Here is a 16,741-nt window from a genome sequence, read left to right on the forward strand (position 1 = left end):
CATCACATTTCACTAGGCTAAAGTGACCAGAGGAGCGGGACAGTCACACACTTTATGATAATTTGTCCCTTTGAAAATGTCCTGCTGTTTTTCCTCCCAACCAGCCCTCTTGAGAAGAGGCTTGCGGGAGGGGATTCTGGGCTTTCCGCTGATGCCTCGCCCTCTCCGCCCCTAACCCAGCTTGGCAGGAGGTCTCTGCGGGGAGGAAGAAAGAGCGAGAGGGCCCACTGAGGTAAAGGGGCGCCGCGGCGGGGACGGTGAGGCGCGCACTTGCTGAGGGGAGACGGTGTCATTGGCAAAGCTTCTGTTGCCTCGGTGCTTCTGGAGGCAGCGGCCAGCCCAAGGACGCAGTCTGTCCGGGCACCTCAGGATCCGCCGAGTGGGAAGCACAGTGTTGCTTTCCCTCACCTCGGAGCTGGCGGAGCCTCCCTGAATGCGGTTGGGGGCATCCTGAGGCGGGGTCTTCCCCTCGCCCCCCCCCCGTTTGCCCCCTGCCCTAGGAGCCCTCGTTTTGCTGAAGGAGCAGGTGGGGGGGAGCCGGGAGCGTCTGGGAGGAAGGAGCCTCCCGCTTAGGGCCTGGTCCGAAGGGGGAAAAGTGTGTGTGTGGAGGGAGGCCCGACCAGGCTTCCTTTGCGTCTCTTCCAAGAGCCGGAGGAGGCTGGGTTCATGGTGGGGGGAAGGCCCTTATGGAGAATGACGAGGGAGGGGAGAAGAGTGAGGAAGAAAGAGTGAGAAGGAGGGAGGGAGGGAGAGAAAGAAATAGGGAGAGAGAGAAAAAGAGGAAGAGAAAGAAAGAGCGAGGGGATGGAAATAGAGAGGAAAGGAGGGAGGAAGAGAGGAAAAAGATTAAGGAAGAAAGAAAAAGAAAGAGAGAGACAAAGATAAATAGAAAGGGAGAAAGAGAGAGGGGGGAGGTAGGAGGGAGAGAGAGTGAAAGAGAGAAAGAAAGATGAAGGAAGAGAGAGGAGGGAGGGAGAGACAAAGGGAGGGAGGAAGAGAGTGAGAGAATAAAAGAAAGAGAAAATTTTCTGGTCACTTGCAAAGGTCAGTTGCTAGAAGTGGAAAACGATTTGATAGAATTTATACAGTGAGAACATCTTGCAAACGCCTTAGATAGAGACGGGGCAAGAGTGTTCTTCCTGCTGTCAGGAGATGGCAGTCAGAAAGGCAGCATCAGTGCCAAAAAGGTGAGGAGTTAAAACCATCGAGTACTGAATTGCTAGAAAAGACCCGAGGAGAGAAAAAACGCAGAGCTTCCTCTTCCGGAAGACTCATGGGAGAAAGAGGGCCTGTAGAGCGGCTTTTGTGCTCTCCCGAGGATCGAAGCAGCAGCTGGAAGGTGAGTTGAGGGCAGGTGGGAGGAAAGTCCGAGAGCAAGTCAGGCTGTTTGTTTTTCCTCCACGGCCTGGAAGCAGAGAAGCAACTGGGATGAAGCATGTCAGCTTCTGCTGCTGCAGGTTCCCTCCTGCTGAAATTTAAGCCCGCTGGTACTGCACGCTGTGAAACTGGGGGCTGCAATTTTCTTCTGGTGGGAAGAATGAAAATGCCTCTTTCAAGTTAAGGTTGATTCTTTGGGAATGGCTTCCCTCCAGAGGTTCTAGGTGCTCCATCACTGGGGCTTTGTGAGACAGATGGAAGGGACCTTGCGGGTTTTCTATTCCGACGCCCTGCAGGAGACCCAATACCATTTCAGACAATTGATTAATTGTTCTCAGCATCAAGAAAAATTCTCCTTAGTTCTGGGCTACTGTTGATTGTTCACAATGGTAGGACTTCAAGATCCATGTCACAGTTACTGCTATTGAGTCAGGTTCTACCTATTCTGTACATTGCCATTTGCTTTTTTGTGACTAAGTGTACAACCTCTTTTCTTTTCTCTACTGAATTTCATTTTGTTGGAAACGGCCCAGTGTTCAAATCTATCAAGATTCTTCTGTATCTTGAGTTTGTCTTTTGGGGTGTTGGTTATTCCTGCCAGTTTAGTGTTGTCTCCAAATTGTCGTCTGGGAGTTGGGTGGAATATAATTCCAAATGAGCTGAGTTCCCATTCTAGTCATTTACTGAGATTCTTTATGAAAATATTGAAGAATACTGAGAATAACATAGAGTCTCCATAGATGTAGTTCCATTGACTAGTGGTTGAATATGGTTTGTCAGCCAGTTACAAATCCATTGGATGGTGATCATATCCATACCACATTTTCTTCATTTACCAAGTCGTATTTATCAAATGCCTTTCTGAAATGCCAGTATACTTTGTCCATAGCATTTTGCTAGTCTACTTAATTTAGACACTTTCTAAGAAGGAAATAAGTTTTGTTTGACATGATCTTTTTTCAACAAATCCATGTTGGCTTCTGGTTCTAAGTTTGCTTGGTTCTAGATGTTTGCAGATCTGTTGCTTGGTTATCTTATTCAGGATCTTAATAATAACACAGAGTTGGAAGGGACCTTGGAGGTCTTCTAGTCCAACCCCCCTGCTTAAGCAGGGAACCCTACACTACTTCAGACAGATGATTATCCAACATCTGCTTAAAAACTTCCAATGTTGGGGCATTCACAACTTCTGGAGGCAAGCTGTTCCACTGTTCAACCATTCTGACTGTCAGGAAATTTCTCCTTAGTTCTAAGTTACTTCTCTCTTTGTTTATTTTCCTCCCATTGCTTCTTGTTCTACCCTCAGGTGCTTTGGAGAATAGGTTGACTCCTTCTTTGTGGCAACTCCTGAGATACTGGAACACTGTTATCATGTCTCCCCTGGTCCTTGTTTTCATTTAACTAGCCATGCCCAGTCCCTGCAACTGTTCTTCATATGTTTTAGACTCCAGTCCCCTAATCATCTTTGTTGCTCTTCTGTGTACTTTTTCTAGAGTCTCAGAATCCTTTTTGCATCTTGGTGACCAAACTTAATGCAGTATTCAGGATTCGTTGCAGTGTGGCCTTATTAAGGCCTTATAAAATGATATTAACACTTCACGTGATCTTGATTGTATCTTTCTGTTTATGCAGCCTAGAACTGTGTTGGCTTTTTTGACAGCTGCTGTACATTGCTGGCTCATATTTAATTGGTTGTCCTCTAGGACTCCAGGATCCCTCTCAGAGTTACTACTGTTGAGCAATGTACCATGTATACTGTAGCTGTGCAATTTTTATTTCTTGCCTCAATGTAGAACCTTACATTTTTCAACATTGAATTTCATTTTATTAGATAGCGCACATCTCCGAGGACTCGGGGCGGCTCACAACATGTACAGAAAACAAGAATCAATAATAGCAATCCAATTAATACATTATAAAACAGTCTTTAAAATTCTGATTAAAAAAGAAGAACCATCAATATCATTCATTCGACAATCAGACTAAGGCATTTATTGGTCTGGGGGGAAGATCTAAGGAACCCCAGGCCTGGCGGCAGAGATGAGTTCTTCTGGAAGGTGAGGAGGATGGGGGCAGTGCGAATCTCTGGAGGGAGCTGATTCCAAAGCGCCAGGGCCCCCACAGAGAAGGCTCTTCTCCTAGGTCCCGCCAGCTGACATTGTTTTGTCGACGGGACCCTAAGGAGATCAACTCTATGGGACCTCAACGGTTGCTGGGATTTGTGCGGCAGAAGGCGGTCTCGGAGATAGTCTAGTCCTATGCATGCAGGGTTTTATAGGTCATAACTAACACTTTGAATTGTGTCCGGAAACAGATTGGTAGCCAGTGCAGTCCGCGGAGTGATAGTGAGATGTGGGCCTTTCTTGGAAAGCCCAGACTGCTCGCACGGCTGCATTTTGGGCAAGTTGAAGTTTGCAAACACTCTTCAAAGGTAGTCCCATTTTGCACCCATCTTCTGCAGTGTTGGCTATTCCTGCCAGTTTGGTGTCATAGAAACATAGAAGATTGACAGCAGAAAAGACCTCATGGTCCATCTAGTCTGCCCTTATACTATTTATCTACGGAGAGGGGCGGCATACAAATCTAATAAATAAATAAATAAATAAATATTTCCTGTATTTTATTTTAGGATGAATATATGTTTATCCCAGGCATGTTTAAATTCAGTTACTGTGGATTTACCAACCACGTCTGCTGGAAGTTTGTTCCAAGGATCTACTACTCTTTCAGTAAAATAATATTTTCTCATTTTAATACTTTCGTATTAAAAACACTTCCCTCCTGGACCTTATTTAACCTGTTAACATATTTAAATGTTTCTATCATGTCCCCCCTTTTCTTTCTGTCTTCCAGACTATACAGATTGAGTTCATTAAGTCTTTCCTGATAAGTTTTATGCTAAAGACCTTCCACCATTCTTGTAGCTCATCTTTGGACCCGTTCAATTTTGTCAATGTCTTTTTGTAGATGAGTTCTCCAGAACTGAACACAGTATTCCAAATGTGGTCTCACCAGCGCTGTATATAGTGGAATCACAATCTCCCCCTTCCTGCTTGTTATACCTCTAGTTATGCAGCCAAGCATTCTACTTGCTTTTCCTACTGCCTGACCGCACTGTTCACCCATTTTGAGACTGTCAGAAATCACTACCCCTAAATCCTTCTCTTCTGAAGTTTTTGCTAACACAGAACTGCCAATACAATACTCAGATTGAGGATTCCTTTTCCCCCAGTGCATTATTTTAGATTTGGAAACATTAAACTGCAGTTTCCATTGGTTTGACCATTTATCTAGTAAAGCTAAATCATTTGCCATATTACATACGCCTCCAGGAATATCAACCCTATTGCACACTTTAGAGTCATCGGCAAATAGGCAAACCTTCCCTACCAAACCTTCCCCTATGTCGCTCACAAACATATTAAAAAGAATAGGACCCAGAACAGACCCTTGTGGCACACCGCTTGTAACCTGTCTCTGCTCAGAATACTCGCCATTGACAACAACTCTCTGATGTCTACGCTTCAGCCAGCTGCAAATCTACTGAACTATCCTGGGATTAAGTCCAATCTTCACTAATCAGCTCTTTATGTGAAACCCTATAGCATCCTAGCCAAATGGCAGTCCACTTTCCTCTTTAAAATGTCCAGAGTATTGGAGTTCACAACATCCACTGGTAGCTTGTTCCACTGGTTGATCGTTCTGACCGTCAGGAAGTTCTTCCTTATTTCCAGGTTGAATCTCTCCTTGGTCAACTTCCAGCCGTTGTTCCTCGTCCGGCCCTCCGGTGCCCTGGAGAATAAAGTGAAACCCTCCTCTCTGTGGCAACCCCTCGTATACCTGTAGACTGCTATCATGTCTGCTCTGGCCCTCCTTTTCTCTAGGCTATCCATGCCCAGTTCCTGCAGTCTCTCTTCGTAAGTCTTGGTTTCTAGACCCCTGATCATTTTGGTTGCTCTTTTCTGCACCTTCTCCAGAGTTTCTTTTTTTTTTTTAATTTTTTTTTATTATTTTTCATAAAATAGACATACAGACATACAAACATTAAACATAGAATGGGGATGTATTTCCCCGCTTCTTTTGAAAGTATACATTCAAATAGAAAAAAGAATACATAATCAAACATTTGTTAAATGTTAAAAAATCTAGTAAAAAATTTTCAAATCTTAAATGCAATGTTAGTACGGTATAGGTAAAAATTCTTAATATGTTGTTTATGTGTAATATATTCATCTAATCAAACATTTAAACAAATCTCAGTTACTAAACATGCATAAAACAAAATTCTTAATATGTTGCATATAAGTAAACTGTTATATCAAAATCATCTACAAATACATTTGAACTAATATTGATATTGTTATTACCTAAATAAAAACAGATCTATCTCTTATTTTTTCTTATCTAACCATCTATATACATTATTCCATGTTTCATAAAATTTGGTATCTTCTTGATCGTTTAATCGTCTTGTCATCATATCCATTTCGGCGCAGTCTAATATTTTAGCTATAACTTCTTCTTTCTTGGGGATTTCCTCCCCCTTCCAGTTTTGCGCATATATTATTCTAGCCGCAGTTAATATGTGTATGATTAAATAAAGAGTTTCTTTCTTATAAGTCTGATTGGTAATTCCTAATAAGTAAAATTCCGGGGTATTATCTATATCATGCTTTAATATTTCTTTTAATATCTTCTCAATCATCTTCCAATAAATTTTAGCTTTACCACATGTCCACCATTGATGGTAATAAGTTCCTATATCTTTCTTGCATTTCCAACATAGTGGGGATGTTTTAGGAAACATTTTTGCTATCCTGTTTGGTGGGAGGTGCCATCTATAAAACATTTTAATTTGGTTTTCTTTTAATGAAACTGACTTGGTCATTTTCCAATTATTAATCCAAACTTTTTCCCAAGTATCTATATCTATTTCCTTACCTATATTTCTGCACCATCTTATCATAGTATCTTTTAAAGTCAGCTCTATATTTTTGTGAGCGATAAGAAATTTATATATTTTCCCTATCATTTTTACTGAATTGGTAATAATTAAATTACTTAGCAGATTCTTACTTTTATTAAAAATGTAAAGAGTTATATCCTTCTGGTATCTGGATCGGATCTGGGCATATTGCCACCAGTCTATTATTATTCCTTCTTCTTGTAATTTATTCCTAGGTTTTAACTTCATCTGGTCATTTAAAAGTTCTTTATATCTATAAAATATTTTCGTGTCTTTTATAGACTTTGGATGTGTTATTGCTTCTAGGGGGGCTATCCATTCTGGAACATTTAAGAAGTGATTTTTCTTTATGTCTTTCCAAACTTCTAATAAATACTTCCTTAATGTGTGTCTTTTAAAATATGAGTGATTTTTTTCGCTGCCATACCATATAAATGCATGCCAACCCAACATGAGATCATGTCCTTCTAAATTCAATATTCTTTTATTCTCTAAAGTTATCCAATCTTTAATCCATGTTAAGGCGGCGGCCTGGTAATATAATTTCCAGTTTGGAAGACCAAATCCTCCTCTTTCTTTAGTGTCTTCTAAACAGTTTATTTTTATCCTTGCTTTTTTCCCTTGCCATATAAATTTTTTAACTAAATTTGTCAAAGTTCTAAAAAAAGTTCCCCCTGGATTTATTGGAATTACCTGAAAAAGAAATAAAACCTTAGGCAAAATATTCATCTTAATTGTAGCAATTCTTCCTAAAAATGATATTTTCAGGTTATTCCACGTTTCTAAATCTTTTTTAATTTCTGATAATAATTTTATGTAGTTATCATTTTTTAATGTTATTGTTTTCGCTGTTAAATTTATTCCTAAATATTTTACTTTCTTTACGGTTTTTATTCCAGAAATATTTTCTAATTTAGTTTCTTGTATTTTATTCATATTTTTAGTTAAGAAAGAAGTTTTGCTTTTATTTATCTTTAAACCTGCTACCTTTCCGTATTGTTCAATAGTTTGCAATAAAGAAGGAACTATCCTGGGATTAAGTCCAATCTTCACTAATCAGCTCTTTATGTGAAATCCTATAGCATCCTAGCCAAATGGCAGTCCACTTTCCTCTTTAAAATGTCCAGAGTATTGGAGTTCACAACGTCCACTGGTAGGTTGTTCCACTGATTGATCGTTCTGACCGTCAGGAAGTTCTTCCTTATTTCCAGGTTGAATCTCTCCTTGGTCAACTTCCAGCCGTTGTTCCTCGTCCGGCCCTCCGGTGCCCTGGAGAATAAAGTGAAACCCTCCTCTCTGTGGCAACCCCTCGTATACCTGTAGACTGCTATCATGTCTGCTCTGGCCCTCCTTTTCTCTAGGCTATCCATGCCCAGTTCCTGCAGTCTCTCTTCGTAAGTCTTGGTTTCTAGACCCCTGATCATTTTGGTTGCTCTTTTCTGCACCTTCTCCAGAGTTTCAATGTCTTTTTTGAAGTGTGGTGACCAGAACTGAACACAGTACTCCAGGTGTGGTCTGGCCAGGGCGTAATAGAGTGGTATTAAGTCTTTCCTGGTCTTGGAGTGTATTCCCCTGTTGATGCAGCTTGGGATTGTATTGGCTTTTTTGGCTGCTGCTGCACATTGTTGGCTCATGTTTAGTTGATTATCCACCTCGGTTATGAGTCCTTCTTTCCATTTATTGTATTTGGCTTTTTTTTCTTTTACGTTGTCTATGAGGTCCTTGTTTAGCCATGCTGGTTTCATTTTCGTTTTTCTGCTTTTGTTTTTCATGGGGATAGAATTGTTTTGGGCCTCAATGATAGTGTTTTTTAGGGCTTCCCAGGCTTCCTGTGTGGATTTACTCTTTTGAAGTTCCTTCCAGGGTTTATTTTTCAGGTTCGCTCTGAGCTTTTTAAAGTCCGCTTTTCTGAAGTCTGGGACTGTAATGGAGTTGGGTTTTGGTTATGACCTATAAAGCCCTACATTGCATCAGACCAGAATACCTTCGGGACCGCCTTCTGCCGCACAAATCCCAGCGACCAATTAGGTCCCACAGAGTTGGCCTCCTCCGGGTTCCGTCGACCAAACAGTGCCATCTGGCGGGACCCAGGGGAAGAGCCTTCTCTCTGATCAACTCCCCGCAGAGATTAGGTCTGCCCCCACCATCCTTGCCCTTTGCAAACCTCTAAAAACCCACCTATGTTGCCAGGCTTGGGGAAATTGACATACCCCTAGCTGTTCCATTTCATTTTTGGTTTGTTTGGATTGTATCACTGTTTTATAATGGGCTTTTTATTATTGTTTTTCATATTAGATTTGTAATTCTGTATTATTTGTTGTGAGTCGCTCCGAGTCTTTGGAGAGGGGTGGCATACAAGTCTAATAAATTATTGTTATTATTAATTATTATTACTTTTCACATCATCTCTAACAACTTTATAAACAAAGTTCTACTTTTCTTTGTATCTTGCAGACAAAGAGGATGGCAATAAGAGCACTCTGGACAATTGTAAATAAGAACCAACATTGAAAAGGGAAGAAGATCAAGCGAAAAGTCAAAATATTTCCATTTCTTTCAGAAAACCATACAATTCTCCTCCTGCTCCTCCAGCAGCTGTTAGACAAGAGAGAAAATCAAGAAAGATTTCAAGCTCAAATAAGCATTATGAAGAACTGAAGGTTACATGAAAAGCCAAAGGAGATTGTTTTTCAATCAGCAAAAAAGGGAAATATCTGGAAGTCAGTGGGGAGGAAAAGGCCAATAGTAAAGTCACTTAGAGCAGACAGGAATGCAGCCCTCTCCCTGTGAGGAATAAAACGGCTTGAATGAAAGCACCACTAAACAAGGCATTGTCCATATTTCTGGTGGCCTCAGCTGTGGAAAAGTGACTTAAATTTGCCTATTGTCCAAAAAGAAGAGATTTCAAATCAGAGCTGTTTATGAAACGAGGAGCTAGACAGGAGAAAAGCCATACACACTATCTCAATGTAGCAAAAACTGCCTTGTGATTCATGGAAGCAACCACACAAGAGGGAAGCCACAAAAGTGCTCCCAATGTGCTAAGTCCTTTAGTGAGCGTGGGAACATGTTGGTACACCAGAAGACACACATGAGGGAGAAAACATATGACAGTGCAAATTGTGTAAATGTTTCATTAGAAATTCTTAGGTCAGGTCTGTGAGAAAGGTTTCAAAGAGAGAATTCCTGTCTGGTGAAGCAAGGAAGAGTCGCAAAGAAGAGAAAACATTTGAATGTGCTGACTGTAAAATATTCTGCCACAATTTCAGTCATGAAACATCAGAGTATTCACAAAGGAGAGAAATTCTTTCAATGTTCTGACTGCGGGAAAGATTTTAGTCAGAGTTTCAAACTGGTGAGACACCAGAGGACTCACAGAGGAGAGAAACCCTTTGAATGTCCTAAATGTGGGAAACGTTTTAGTTATAATTCCAGGCTGGTGACACACCAGAGGACTCACACAGGAGAGAAACCCTTTGAATGTCCTGTCTGTGGGAAAACTTTTAGTCATAGTTCCAGCCTGCTGAAACACAAGAGGACTCACACAGGAGAGAAACCCTTTGAATGTCCTGTCTGTGGGAAAAGTTTTAGTCAGAGTTCCCACCTGCTGAAACACAAGAGGACTCACACAGGAGAGAAACCCTTTGAATGTCCTGACTGTGGGAAAAGTTTTAGTCATAATTCATACTTGCTTGAACACCAGAGGACTCACACAGGAGAGAAACCCTTTGAATGTCCTGTCTGTGGGAAAGGTTTTAGTCACAGTTCCAGCCTGGTTGTACACCAGAGGACTCACACAGGAGAGAAACCCTTTGAATGTCCTGATTGTGGGAATTGTTATGGTCAGAATTCCGACCTGCTGATACACCAGAGGACTCACACAGGAGAGAAACCGTTTGAATGTCCTGACTGTGGGAAATGTTTTAGTCATAATTCCAACCTGGTGCAACACAAAAGGTCTCACACAGGAGAAAAACCCTTTGAATGTCCTGACTGTGGGAAAAGTTTTAGTCATAATTCCAGCCTGGTGCAACACAAGAGGACTCACACAGGAGAGAAACCCTTTGAATGTCCTGACTGTGGGAAATGTTTTAGTCACAATTCCAGCCTGGTGATACACCAGAGGACTCACACTGGAGAGAAATCCTTCGAATGTCCTGACTGTGGGAAATGTTTTAGTCACAATTCCAGCCTGGTGAAACACAAGAGGACTCACACAGGAGAGAAACCCTTTGAATGTCCTTACTGTGAGAAAGGTTTTAGTGATCGTTCCAGCCTGGTCAATCACAAGAGGACTCACACAGGAGAGAAACCCTTTGAATGTCTTGACTGTGGGAAAAGCTTTAGTCAGAGTGCCAACCTGGTAAAACACCAGAAGACTCACACAGGAGAAAAACCCTTTGAATGTCCTGACTGTGGGAAAAGTTTTAGTCATAATTCCATCCTGGTGAAACACAAGAGGACTCACACAGGAGAGAAACCCTTCGAATGTCCTGACTGTGGGAAATGTTTTAGTCACAATTCCAGCCTGGTGAAACACAAGAGGACTCACACAGGAGAGAAACCCTTTGAATGTCCTGACTGTGGGAAAGGTTTTAGTGATAATTCCAGCCTGGTGAAACACAAGAGGACTCACACAGGAGAGAAACCCTTTGAATGTCCTGACTGTGGGAAAAGTTTTAGTCAGAATTCCAGCCTAGTGCAACACCAGAGGACTCACACAGGAGAGAAACCCTTTAAATGTCTTGACTGTGGGAAAGGTTTTAGTAATAGTTCCAGACTGGGACAACACAAGCGGACTCACACGGGAGAGAAACCCTTTGAATGTCCTGACTGTGGGAAAATTTTTAGTGAGAATTCCAGCCTGGTGAAACACAAGAGGACTCACACAGGAGAGAAACCCTTTGAATGTCCTGACTGTGGGAAAAGTTTTAGTGAGAATTCCAGCCTGGTGAAACACAAGAGGACTCACACAGGAGAGAAACCCTTTGAATGTCCTGACTGTGGGAAAAGTTTTAGTGAGAATTCCAGCCTGGTGAAACACAAGAGGACTCACACGGGAGAGAAACCCTTTGAATGTCCTGACTGTGGGAAAAGTTTTAGTGAGAATTCCAGCCTGGTGCAACACCAGAGGACTCACACAGGAGAGAAACCCTTTAAATGTCTTGAGTGTGAGAAAGGTTTTAGTAATAGTTCCAACCTGGGACAACACATGCGGACTCACACAGGAGAGAAACCCTTTGAATGTCCTGATTGTGGGAAACATTTTAGTGAGAATTCCAGCCTGGTGAAACACAAGAGGACTCACACAGGAGAGAAACCCTTTGAATGTCCTGTCTGTGGGAAAAGTTTTAGTTGGAGTTCTAACCTGGTGAGACATCAGATGACTCACACAGGAGAGAAACCGTTTGAATATCCTGATTGTGGGAAACGTTTTAGTGATAATTCCAGCCTGGTGAAACACAAGAGGACTCATACAGGAGAGAAACCATTTGAATGTCGTGTGGGAAAGGTTTTAGTGATAGTTCCAGCCATTTGAAATATCAAAGGACTCACACAAGACAGAAACCCTTAAATATCCTCTATTGTGGGAAAGGTTTTAGTCATAATTCCAGCCTGTTGAGACTCTAGTGGTGTCACATAGGAGGGAAACCCTTAGAAAGACCTGACTGTGAGAATGTGGAAGCTGGGCTATGCTTTGATATCTGTATTTTCATTTTATACTGCAATTCTTGCCAGGATTATGCTCTTTTTGATATATGACCTTTGTCCTACATATATCTGCTATAAACTTGACATTTTCTAACTGCCGACAACAGGGCAAAACTTTTTGCCTTCACACTTGTGTTTCTTCTATGCTAACCACGAAATGTACTCAGGAAGGGAACATGGCTTTGATAGGGCAGAGATAGATCTGACACCTGCTCTCAAGGCACATAGCTTCTGCAGGAACCCACATACTAACCGCAAGTTCCTTCTTGTTGTACATTCTGCACCTTCTACATAGTAAAACTCTTTCTTTACTTTCTGTATAAGGAAACGTTGACAACTAGTATCTGATTGGCTGATACTGTGTGTTTTTTGTACTCCTTTGGAAATGTATAAAGAGCCCTGAAAAGCAATCCACGTTGTTCAGACATTGCTTTTATATCTTCTGAACCTGACGCATGCACCAAATAAACCTGGCAATCTCAATCTTCTCGTGGTCTCTGCTCCCTTATTGGCAACAAGTCGTTCTTGTTCTGCTACATTTTCTGGCGACCACGAAGGGACCAGACGGGACTTTGGATCCCTCTGGACGCCCACCTCAGTGGCGTCTGCCCCAGGTGTGAAAGAGGAACAGTCCAGGCGCCATCGGAAATCTTTCTCCGAGGACCTTCCTGTTGACACCGGGGCAGCCGCGCTGACGGTTTGCGATCCAAGAACCATTCCTGAGAGGAAACGAGAGACCAGGACATCTGTTCGCCAGCCTGGAAGAGTAACCGAGTCGCCAAGATAAAAGGCAAGTCCTCAGGCAAGTCCTCAGTTATAGGCACTTTTTAGAGACTGGTAGGAGTCTATCTCTCCCTATGTAGAGGGACAGAGGCGAGGACTGATCACCCTCGTTTTGGCTCGTTCTTCATTAAGTGGCTCATAAGGTGGGAGGCCCGTGCTTTTGAGAGAAAAAGCTGTGTGTGTGATTGCCTACCGCGGTTCCCACAGGCGGCTGTGAGCTCCAGGACCTTGGGCCGGTAGAGATTGTGTGCAGTGAATAAAAATCATTTTGTGTCTCAAGGGAAGGACCCCTTACCTCCCTTGTATACTCCCTCCCCTTTTCTGTCTGGTGCCCCAGGTGGAAGATGGGAGGTAAACCAAGTGTGCCCAAGACCCCCCTTGAGTGTGTAATGAAACATTTCAACCAGGTTTATAATAATCAAACACAAGAGTATGGTATAAAATGACCTTTGTACATCAGAATGGCCCTCTTTTAACTTAGGATGGCCCGATATAGGAACCTTCAATATTCCCACTATATTGTTCATAGACTTGTATTTGATCCTGCCTTGGGTCATCCTGACCAAGAGCCATACATTGATGTTTGGTTGAAACTAGCTCGAAATCCACCCCCATGGGTCACCAAATGTAGGACCAAACAATGTAAAGTCCTGGCCGTGGTCCCCATTCCTTCAGGGGCCACGCTCAGGAGAAGGACCCCTAGGAGAGGGGGAGGTAACTCATCCCCTCCCTGGCAGCCCAGAGAAGTGCACATTGTTCCATCTCCCATGCCAAAAGGGTCAGAGGACCCAACCAACCCCCTGTATTGTCCAGTTGCCCGGAGGAGGTGTCCCAGCCCCCGCCATATGTCCTTTTGCCCTATGGCCAGACACAATCATCCCTACAGGACTCCTCCACCGCAGGGACTGGGGGGGGGGTCCTTCTTGAAACCCGCCTCCGCTTGAGGGAACCACCGCTCCCCCACCCGCAGCTTTGGGTGTGGGACTAGGATCCCCTGTTCTCCAAATAGACCCTAATGAAGCCACCGCTGACAGGTTTGCCCGAAAATATGCTTATGCCCAACTGCCTCTCAATTGGTGTGGCTCTTGTGTCCTGGGTGTCATTCGCCCTGGTTTATTCTTGCTCCCCATGAAACAAAGGCAGGTTCTTGGGGTGCCTGTATATGATGAAATTGGCAATGTCCACTTTAAAAGATCCCTCATTAGCGACCTTAAGATTGGGAACTGGAAGGATGATGAATGGCCCCCCGAGCGTATCATACAGGTTTATGGTCCGGCCACCTGGGCCGAGGATGGTACCTTTGGTTACCGCACCCCCATTTATATGCTTAACTATCTCATCCGCCTTCAGGCAGTGGTGGAAATTGTCACTAACGAGATGGTCTGTGGTCTTGCCCACTTGGCCTCGGAGAGTGTTAGGTCATGCACTTATATCATGCAAAACAGGCTGGCTTTGGACTATCTTTTGGCCAAGGAAGGGTGTGTGTGTGTAAAGTTTAATTTGTCTAATTGCTGCATCAAGATTGATAATAGTGGGGAGGTCATTAAGGAAATCACCGATCGCATGGTCAAGATTGCACATGTTCCAGTGCAGACTTGGAAAGGTTTTGACCTCTCCCATGCCCTTGCCGCCTTCCTTCTTTTCCCGGTATCGAATATATTGTGGCTTGTGTTGTTTTTCTGGTGGCTGGCTGTGTTATTGTCCCCTGTGTGCTTCCTCTTTTTATGAAACTTTTTTATAGCACTGTTTCGCTGGTGGTGGACAAAAAGTCCTCCGAGAAGATTTTGACTCTGTGGCACCTGCAACTGCTTAACAACCGCAGGGGCGGAAATGTGGAAGGGGAACTCAGGACCCCGATAATGAGGACCCAATATATGAAGTTCTCCTGCCGCTCCAGCCCCAGACCCTCCAACACCTTCAACCCCCTTCCAGTAACATGGTTGAAACCCCATCCGAATAAACTTTATTTCGGTTGGAGTTCCAAGAGGGGGGAAATGTGGAAGCTGGGCTATGCCTTGATATCTGTATTTTCATTTTATACTGCAATTCTTGCCAGGATTATGCTCTTTTTGATATATGACCTTTGTCCTATATATATCTGCTATAAACTTGACATTTTCTAAGTGCCGACAACAGTGTTCCCTCTAATTTTTTTTGGGGGGGGGCGAAAGGTATAGTGTCTGAGCGGCAGTCCCTTTGGGACTGGGCGGCACAGAAATAATAAATAAACGAACAAAGAAACAAACAAATAAAAAACCCACCCTGTTTTGCCTCAGAGAATTTCAAAATAAAATACTGTACTGTGTGTCTATAACAGTGAGCTCATAATAGGGCAACTCTGTCAATATCAAAATGCCACTTAAATAGTTGAGCTAGTTTCAAACTAGATTTTGATTTTCTTTCGCTCTTCCTTACTCCCATTCTTTTTCTTTCTCTTTTCCTTCCTCTCTTTTTTCTATCTGTTTCTCTCTCTTCCTCTCTTCCTCTCTCCTTCCTTCTCACTCTTTCCCTCTCGGCTTCTGGGCAGGTTTGAAAAACTCTGAGTTGATGATGATTTTTAAGTGAGCAATTGCTCACTGCTCAGCTTAGTTTAAGTTTAAGTTTAATCAGATTTGTATGCCGCCCCTCTCCGCGGACTCGGGGCGGCTCACAGCAATAGCAATACAATGTAAGACAAATCCAATATTTAAATTAATTTAAAAAACACCACAAGTTAAAAACCAATCATACACACTAGCGTACCATGCATAAATTTTAAAGCCTAGGGGGAAGGAACATGTCAATTCCCCCATGCCTGACGACAGAGGTGGGTTTTAAGGAGCTTACGAAAGGCTAGGAGGGTGGGGGCAACTCTGATATCTGGGGGGAGTTGGTTCCAAAGGGTCGGGGCCGCCACAGAGAAGGCTCTTCCCCTGGGTCCTATGGCCGACAACAGGGCAAAACTTTTTGCCTTCACACTTGTGTTTCCTCTATGCTAACCACGAAATGTACTCAGGAAGGGAACATGGCTTTGATAAGGCAGAGATAGATCTGACACCTCCTCTCAAGGCACATAGCTTCTGCAGGAACCCACATACTAACTGCAAGTTCCTTCTTGTTGTACATTCTGCACCATCTACATAGTAAAACTCTTTCTTTACTTTCTGTATAAGGAAACTTTGACAACTAGTATCTGATTGGCTGATACTGTGTGTTTTTTGTACTCCTTTGGAAATGTATAAAGAGCCCTGAAAAGCAATCCACGTTGTTCAGACATTGCTTTTATATCTTCTGAACCTGATGCATGCACCAAATAAACCTGGCAATCTCAATCTTCTCGTGGTCTCTGCTCTCTTATTGGCAACAAGTCGTTCTTGTTCTGCTACAAGAAGAGTTTTAGTGGTAATTCTAACCTGGTGCAAAAGCAGAGGGCTCACACGGGAGAGAAACCCTTTGAATGTCCTGACTGTGGGAAATGTTTTAGGGATAATTCCAACCTGGTGAGACACCAGAAGTCTAATACAGGAGATAAACTCTTTGAATGTCCTGATTGTTGGATTGTCGCATCCCTTGTATCCTGGACATAAACGGTTTCAACTCCTACCCTCAAAATGTAAAACAAATAATTCCCTCAACACTATCAAAGTATTTACTAACTCTGCACTACTATTACTACTAGTTTTTTCTCATCATTCCTATCACCCGTTTCCTCCCACCAGTGATTGTATGACTAACTTGTTGCTTCTATCCTTAAGGTTTTTATTAATATTGATTGTTTCCTCATTGCTTATTTGATCCCTATAATCATTGTGTTGTACCTCATGATTCTTGACATATATATATATATATATATATATATATATATATATATATATATATATGTGTGTGTGTGTGTAGATTGTTCTGAGTTCGGGTTTTGCCCTG

General features: G+C 42.6%; 1 pseudogene; it reads left to right on the plus strand.

The window, feature by feature from the left end:
• Positions 1 to 469: 469 nt before the first annotated feature.
• On the plus strand, positions 470 to 16,149 carry LOC139155749 (zinc finger protein 850-like; annotated as a pseudogene).
• Positions 16,150 to 16,741: the final 592 nt, after the last annotated feature.

Source organism: Erythrolamprus reginae, unplaced genomic scaffold, assembly GCF_031021105.1.
Source record: "Erythrolamprus reginae isolate rEryReg1 unplaced genomic scaffold, rEryReg1.hap1 H_51, whole genome shotgun sequence".
Lineage (NCBI taxonomy): Eukaryota > Metazoa > Chordata > Lepidosauria > Squamata > Dipsadidae > Erythrolamprus > Erythrolamprus reginae.